Source organism: Oncorhynchus masou, chromosome 7 (genome assembly GCF_036934945.1).
Source record: "Oncorhynchus masou masou isolate Uvic2021 chromosome 7, UVic_Omas_1.1, whole genome shotgun sequence".
In the NCBI taxonomy this organism is placed as follows: domain Eukaryota; kingdom Metazoa; phylum Chordata; class Actinopteri; order Salmoniformes; family Salmonidae; genus Oncorhynchus; species Oncorhynchus masou.
The window spans coordinates 10,447,597-10,455,096 of NC_088218.1; the positions used below are offsets into that span (position 1 = coordinate 10,447,597).

At 49.7% G+C, this 7,500-nt stretch overlaps 1 pseudogene; it reads left to right on the forward strand.

The window, feature by feature from the left end:
* LOC135542966 (kalirin-like) overlaps positions 1–7,500 on the forward strand; it is a 62,523-nt pseudogene that overhangs the window by 27,199 nt on the left and 27,824 nt on the right.

The window sequence follows — 7,500 nt, forward strand, 5'->3', positions numbered from 1 at the left end:
AAGGAGAGATTTTTACTGGTAATGCTTTTCAATGCATTGTGGGATCTAGGGTGTGTAAGCTTGAAAATAATGAATGGGAGTCACTCACCAAAAAAAAACTGTGAGTAATCTAACAGCATTTTTCTGTTTAACCCTGACATATTTCACTGAGAAAATGAGTCATGTTTCAGTCTGTACCCTGTCTTCCCCTCTGGGCATTTAGCCAGTTAGCAAAGACGACGTATGACAACAGCTAATGTGATTGGTCAAAGTGCCCCTGTGTAGAGTGCAGTCAGACTGCAGAGTGATACGCCTCGCTCTGTTCATTCAGCCAGTCCTCACCTATAACATACCTCCTCCTCCTTGACTTGAACAGACTGGTAGAGATAGTGAGGTACTGTATAGTTGGAATGTTCAGGGCGAGGGAACGAGGGATTCATCGTATGAACAAGTATGAAGGAGAGGCTGAGAGAGAGATGGGGGGAATAAGAGAGAAAGAGAGACAAGTTTTGGGAGAGAGAGAGAAGAGGGGAGAGAGACATGGGAGGAATATGAGAGGGAGGGAGAGAGAAGAGGGGGAGAGAAGAAAAATATGGAAAAGACTTCAAATGAAGAAAGGAGTGAGATATGGAAAGACTGGGAGAGATGGGGTGAGAGAGAGGGAACGATGGGGAATGTGAGAAAGAGGAAGAGGGAACGATGGGGTGAATGTGAGGAAGAGGAGTGAGATGGGGTGAATGTGAGGAAGAGGAGAGAGATGGGGTGAATGTGGGGAAGAGGAGAGAGATGGGGTGAATGTGAGGAAGAGGAGAGAGATGGGGTGAATGTGAGGAAGAGGAGAGAGATGGGGTGAATGTGGGGAAGAGGGAACGAAGGGGTGAATGTGAGGAAGAGGAGCAAGATGGGGTGAATGTGAGGAAGAGGAGAGAGAGATGGGGAATGTGAGGAAGAGGAGAGAGATGTGTGAGGAAGAGGAGAGAGATGGGGTGAATGTGAGGAAGAGGAGAGAGATGGGGTGAATGTGGGGAAGAGGGAACGAAGGGGTGAATGGGAGGAAGAGGAGCAAGATAGGGTGAATGTGAGGAAGAGGGAACGATGGGGTGAATGTGAGGAAGAGGGAACGATGGGGTGAATGTGAGGAAGAGGAGAGAGAGATGGGGGGAATGTGAGGAAGAGGAGAGAGATGGGGTGAATGTGAGGAAGAGGAGCAAGATGGGGTGAATGTGAGGAAGAGGAGAGAGAGATGGTGGGAATGTGAGGAAGAGGAGAGAGATGGGGTGAATGTGAGGAAGAGGAGAGAGATGGGGTGAATGTGAGGAAGAGGAGAGAGATGGGGGTCAGAGGAAGAGGAGAGATGGGGTGAATGTGAGGAAGAGGAGCGAGATGGGGTGAATGTGAAGAAGAGGAGGAGAGATGGGGAAACATTCAGAGTGATTGGGTGAGGGGAGGGGAGGGAAGTTTGGGGTTACCATGGAAACTGCTTCCTCAAGCGCACAGCTGGTCCCTATGGAAACGTACATATTGAATTTACCATGGAGACGACCGCTCACAGTCAGACTGTGAGGGGAATTCAGACCCGAACCATCCCAGGTTAACCACACACACATACACACAGATGGACGCTCATACATTGTGCACTGATGCGCACGTGCACATAATACACACATGCACTTATACACTCACGCACGATTCCTTGCATCTATCTTCTCTCCTCTACTGCTTCTCAAACCCCATTGGAGAAGAAGGTCAGGGGGGAGGAACCTTCTCCTGGAATACAGTTGACAAAGGATGTGAGGAAATAGGAGGCGAGGAGATTGGATATGAGGAATCACAGAAAGACTAATGAAGAGCCAGATTTCTATAGGAAGGTCTCTTTCAACATGACATCATGGCTTAGCACCATCTAGTGGTGAACAGTCTACACTCTGTATAATCATCAAACATACGTACACATAGGGATGGGATATTTTTCACATAGATAAGTTTGTGTGTGTGTGTATGTGTGTATGTGTGTGTGTGTGTGTGTGTGTGTGTGTGTGTGTGTGTGTGTGTGTGTGTGTGTGTGTGTGTGTGTGTGTGTGTGTGTGTGTGTGTATGTGTTATGTGTGTGTGGTGTGTGTATGTGTGTGTGTGTGTATGTGTGTGTGTGTGTGTTCCAGGTATTCAGCTGACGGCTGAGGGGGAGACTGATCTGTCCTCTCAGGTGGAGGGGCTCCATCAGCTTCTACAGGACAAGCAGAAGGAGCTGCACCAGATAGTCGAACACACACACACACACCTGAGCAGGGCTTGCAGCTACGCCACCTACAGAGTCAGGTCAACCAGGTAAACACACACACCTGGAGCAGGGCTTGCAGCTACGCCACCTACAGAGTCAGGTCAACCAGGTAAACACACACACACACTGGAGCAGGGCTTGCAGCTACGCCACCTACAGAGTCAGGTCAACCAGGTAAACACACACACACACCTGGAGCAGGGCTTGCAGCTACGCCACCTACAGAGTCAGGTCAACCAGGTAAACACACACACACACACACACTGGAGCAGGGCTTGGAGCAGCTACGCCACCTACAGAGTCAGGTCAACCAGGGGCTTGCAAACACACACACACACCTGGAGCAGGGCTTGCCCTCAACCAGGTAAACACACACACACACACCTGGAGCAGGGCTTGCAGCTACGCCACCTACAGAGTCAGGTCAACCAGGTAAACACACACACATATGTATATAACGTTTATATTTTATGTAATGTTATATTTAATGTTTATCTATATGTGTGTGTGTGTTCCCAGGTGCTGGGCTGGATCAGTGAAGGAGAGGTGATGTTGTCTTCCTGTATGGTGAACTCCAGCTCTCTGTCTGAGGCTGAACAGCTACAGAGAGAACATGAGCGCCTCCAACAGGCCATAGAGGTAACTACACCCACTGCAAATCAATAAAAACCAGTCACTGTAATGCAAACAAACTCTATTGACATAAAGCAATGTTGTCAAATCAGTTTTTAAAAGTGTTCCTCTCTTTTTTAACCCCCCCCCTCGCCTCCATTTGGTCCCTTTCTACCCCTCCCTTTCTCTCTACCCTTTCCCCCTCCCCTTCTCCTCACCCCAGTCTCTGCTTCATGCTGACTCTCTCCAGAGGACCCACCAGGTGGCGCTGGCGCTGCAGCAGCGGGCAGAGCTGCTGGTGAGGGCGGGCCACTACGACCCAGAGGCAGTGAGGGCGTGTGCCCAGACGGTGGCGCTACACTGGCAGACCCTGATGCTGCGGATGGAGGACCGCCTCAAACTGGTCAACGCCTCCGCAGCCTTCTACCGGACCTCACAACAGGTGAGTCAGAGTCACTATCTCCTTATCAACCTCAACCCTAACCCTTGTGTCCACACCCACGATCAACCCTAACCCTTGTGTCCACACCCAAGTTCAACCCTAACCCTTGTGTCCACACCCACATTCAACCCTAACCCTTGTGTCCACACCCACATTCAACCCTAACCCTTGTGTCCACACCCACGTTCAACCCTAACCCTTGTGCCCACACCCATGTTCAACCCTAACCCTTGTGTCCACACCCACATTCAACCCTAACCCTTGTGTCCACACCCACGTTCAACCCTAACCCTTGTGTCCACACCCACGTTCAACCCTAACCCTTGTGTCCACACCCACATTCAACCCTAACCCTTGTGTCCACACCCACGTTCAACCCTAACCCTTGTGTCCACACCCATGTTCAACCCTAACCCTTGTGTCCACACCCACGTTCAACCCTAACCCTTGTGTCCACACCCATGTTCAACCCTAACCCTTGTGTCCACACCCACGTAACCCTAACCCTTGTGTCCACACCCACATTCAACCCTAACCACAAACCTAATACCCACACCTCTTGTAGCCTCACCCCAGGATTTAATAACCAGTTATAATAGCAGGATTTAATAACCAACTGTAATAACAGGATTTAATATCCAGCTGTAATAGCAGGCTATAATAACCAGCTGTAATAGCAGGATTTAATAACCAGCTGTAATAGCAGGATTTAATAACCAGCTGTAATAGCAGGATTTAATAACCAGCTGTAATAGCAGAATTTAATAACCAGCTGTAATAACAGACTTTAATAACCAGCTGTAATAGCAGTGGCTGGAGATCCAGCACCATTCAATCGGACAGAGACATCATTGGAATTCAGAGGTTCAGCACTACATGGCAGCGGACAGCGACCATGTGTATATACTCAGGCATACTGTATGTTTGTTTCCCCCCAGGTATGTGGTGTGTTGGAGAGCCTGGAACAGGAGTATCGTAGGGACGAAGACTGGTGTGGTGGCGGAGAGAGGCAGGGGAGCAGGGGCCAGCCGGAGCACCTCATTCCCCTCATCAACAAACACATGGAACAAAAAGAAGCCTTCCTCAAGGTACAGAGAGAGAGAGAGAGAGAGAGAGAGAGAGAGAGAGAGAGAGAGAGAGAGAGAGAGAGAGAGAGAGAGAGAGAGGAAGAGAGAGAGAGAGAGAGAGAGAGAGAGGATAGAAAGCGAGAGGAAAGAAAGACAGAGAGAGGACAGAATGACAGAGAGAGGACAGAAAGACGAAGCGAGGACAGAAAGGCAGAGATATGACAGAAAGACGGATAGAGGACAGAAAGACGGATAGATGACAGAAAGGCAGAGATATGACAGAAAGACGGATAGAGGACAGAAAGACGGATGGAGGACAGAAAGACGGATAGAGGACATAAAGATGGATAGAGGACAGAAAGACGGATAGAGGACAGAAAGACAGATAGAGGACAGAAAGACAGATAGAGGACAGAAAGACAGATAGAGGACATAAAGATGGATAGAGGACAGAAAGACAGATAGAGGACAGAAAGACAGATAGAACAGAAAGACGGATAGAGGACAGAAAGGATAGAGGACAGAAAGACAGATAGAGGACAGAAAGACAGACGGATAGAGGACAGAAAGACGGATGGAGGACAGAAAGACATAGAGGACAGAAAGACAGATACGGATGGAGGACAGACTGATAGAGGAGAGAAAGACGGATGGAGGACAGAAAGACGGATGGAGGACAGAAAGACGGATAGAGGACAGAAAGACGGATAGAGGACAGAAAGACGGATGGAGGACAGAAAGACGGATAGAGGACAGAAAGACGGATGGATGACAGAAAGACGGATGGAGGACAGAAAGACGGATGGAGGACAGAAAGACGGATAGAGGAGAGAAAGACGGATGGAGGACAGAAAGACGGATGGAGGACAGAAAGACGGATGGATGATGGTAAAGACAGTTTTTAGCTCCAGTCTCTGTTGATATGTTTTACCCCTTGTTTCCTGCAGGCATGCACCCTGGCCAGACGCAACGCAGAGGTCTTCCTCAAGTACATCCACCGCAACAGCGTTACCATGGCAACCATCTCCGGGCACAGTGCAGGCGCAGAGGTCACTGGTCACTCCCGTGTGCCTGAACAGCAGGTCAAAGGTGAGCCAACACACAGTTACATTACACACACACACACACACACACACACACACGCAAACACACACACACACACGCACACACACACACACACACACGCACACACACACACACACACACACACACACACACACACACACACACACACACACACACACACACACACACACACACACACACACACACACACACACACACACACACACACACACACACACACACACACACAGAGAGAGAGAGAGAGACAGAAGAGCATTCGTATGCATGATGATGAAATTTCTGCCACTGTGTTTATACCTGGCAGTGTAAATGTGTGTTCCTCTTATTGGTATCCTCAGTGAGCTCCTGCAGTGGGAGAACAGGGTTCTACATTTCTGGACTCTGAAGAAGCGTCGTCTGGACCAGTGTAAATGTGTGTGTGTGTTCCTCTTGTAGGTATCCTCAGTGAGCTCCTGCAGAGGGAGAACAGGGTTCTACATTTCTGGACTCTGAAGAAGCGTCGTCTGGACCAGTGTCAACAGTACCTGCTGTTCCAGAGCCACACCCAACAGGTGAGTTTGCCACACCTCCTTTAGATGAGTCCACACCCAACAGGTGAGTTTGCCACGCCTCCTTTAGATGAGTCCACATCCAACAGATGAGTTTGCCACGCCTCCTTTAGATGAGTCCACACCCAACAGGTGAGTTTGCCACGCCTCCTTTAGATGAGTCCACACCCAACAGGTGAGTTTGCCACACCTCCTTTAGATGAGTCCACACCCAACAGGTGAGTTTGCCACACCTCCTTTAGATGAGTCCACACCCAACAGGTGAGTTTGCCACGCCTCCTTTTAGATGAGTCCACACCCAACAGGTGAGTTTGCCACACCTCCTTTAGATGAGTCCACACCCAGTTTGGGAAACCTGAATTTGAGATGTAGAATTATAACAGAGCCATGTTGGCACCCAGACAATTACATTACCCTGAGAATGGTTTTTCCTCCTCTGTCTCTCTGTCTCTCTCTCTCTCTCTCTCTCTCTCTCTCTCTCTCTCTCCTCTCTCTCTGTCTCTCTCTCTCTCTCTCTGTCTCTCTCTCTCCTCTTCCTCTTCCTCTCTCTTCTTCTCTTCCTCTATTTCTCTCTCTCTTCCTCTTCCTCTTCCTCTTCCTCTCCCTCTCTCTCTCTCTCTCTCTCTCTCTAGGCGTTGGATTGGCTGCAACAGAGTGGTGAGCACTACCTGTCCACTCACACATCGCCAGGGGCAACCAGTGCAGAGACCCAGGACCTGCTGGCTCAACACAGGGAATTCTGCATCTCGGCTAAGGTGAACACACACATACACAGACCCACTCACATACACAAATGCTTTCTCACACACTACAAAGGTGATGTATATATCAGAACAGTTCCCACAATCCATTTCTCCCCTCTACCTCCTCCCAGCACACTCAGGAGAAGGTGCACCTGCTGATTCAGCTGGCAGAGAGCATGCTGGGTAAGGGCCACTCCCACAGGGTGGAGCTACGGAGGTGTGTGTCGACGGTGGACAAGCGCTACCGAGAGTTCTCCATGCGCATGGGCCAGTACCGGAACACACTGGAGACTGCACTGGGAGGCTGCACTCAGGTGTGTGTGAGGGTTGGAGTGTGTGTTCCTTGACGACAAGTTGTCTTCCATGTGTGTGAGGGTGACTGAATGTGTTTGGCTGGTGGGTGTATGTGTGTGTGTGTCTCAGATTCCAGGTCAATCAGAGATAGATTGATTTATGCATGGGCTTTTTGCCCATGTCTGTTTCCTTCATGTCAATGAAGTTCTCTGAGTGGTATTGAATTGTCTCTGTGTACGGTGTCCCCTGTAGGACAATAAGGACCTGGAGCTGGAGCTCATCCCCAACAGCCTCTCTGACTCTGACCCCGAAGTGAACCTGAACGACCCTAACCACGAGGTCAGCGACGAGAAGAGGAGGACGGCCAGGAAGAAAGAGTGAGTCCAACAGAGAAAGAGAGAGAATGAGAGAGAGGGGGAAATGGAGTGTGTGTGTGTGTGTGTGTGTGTGT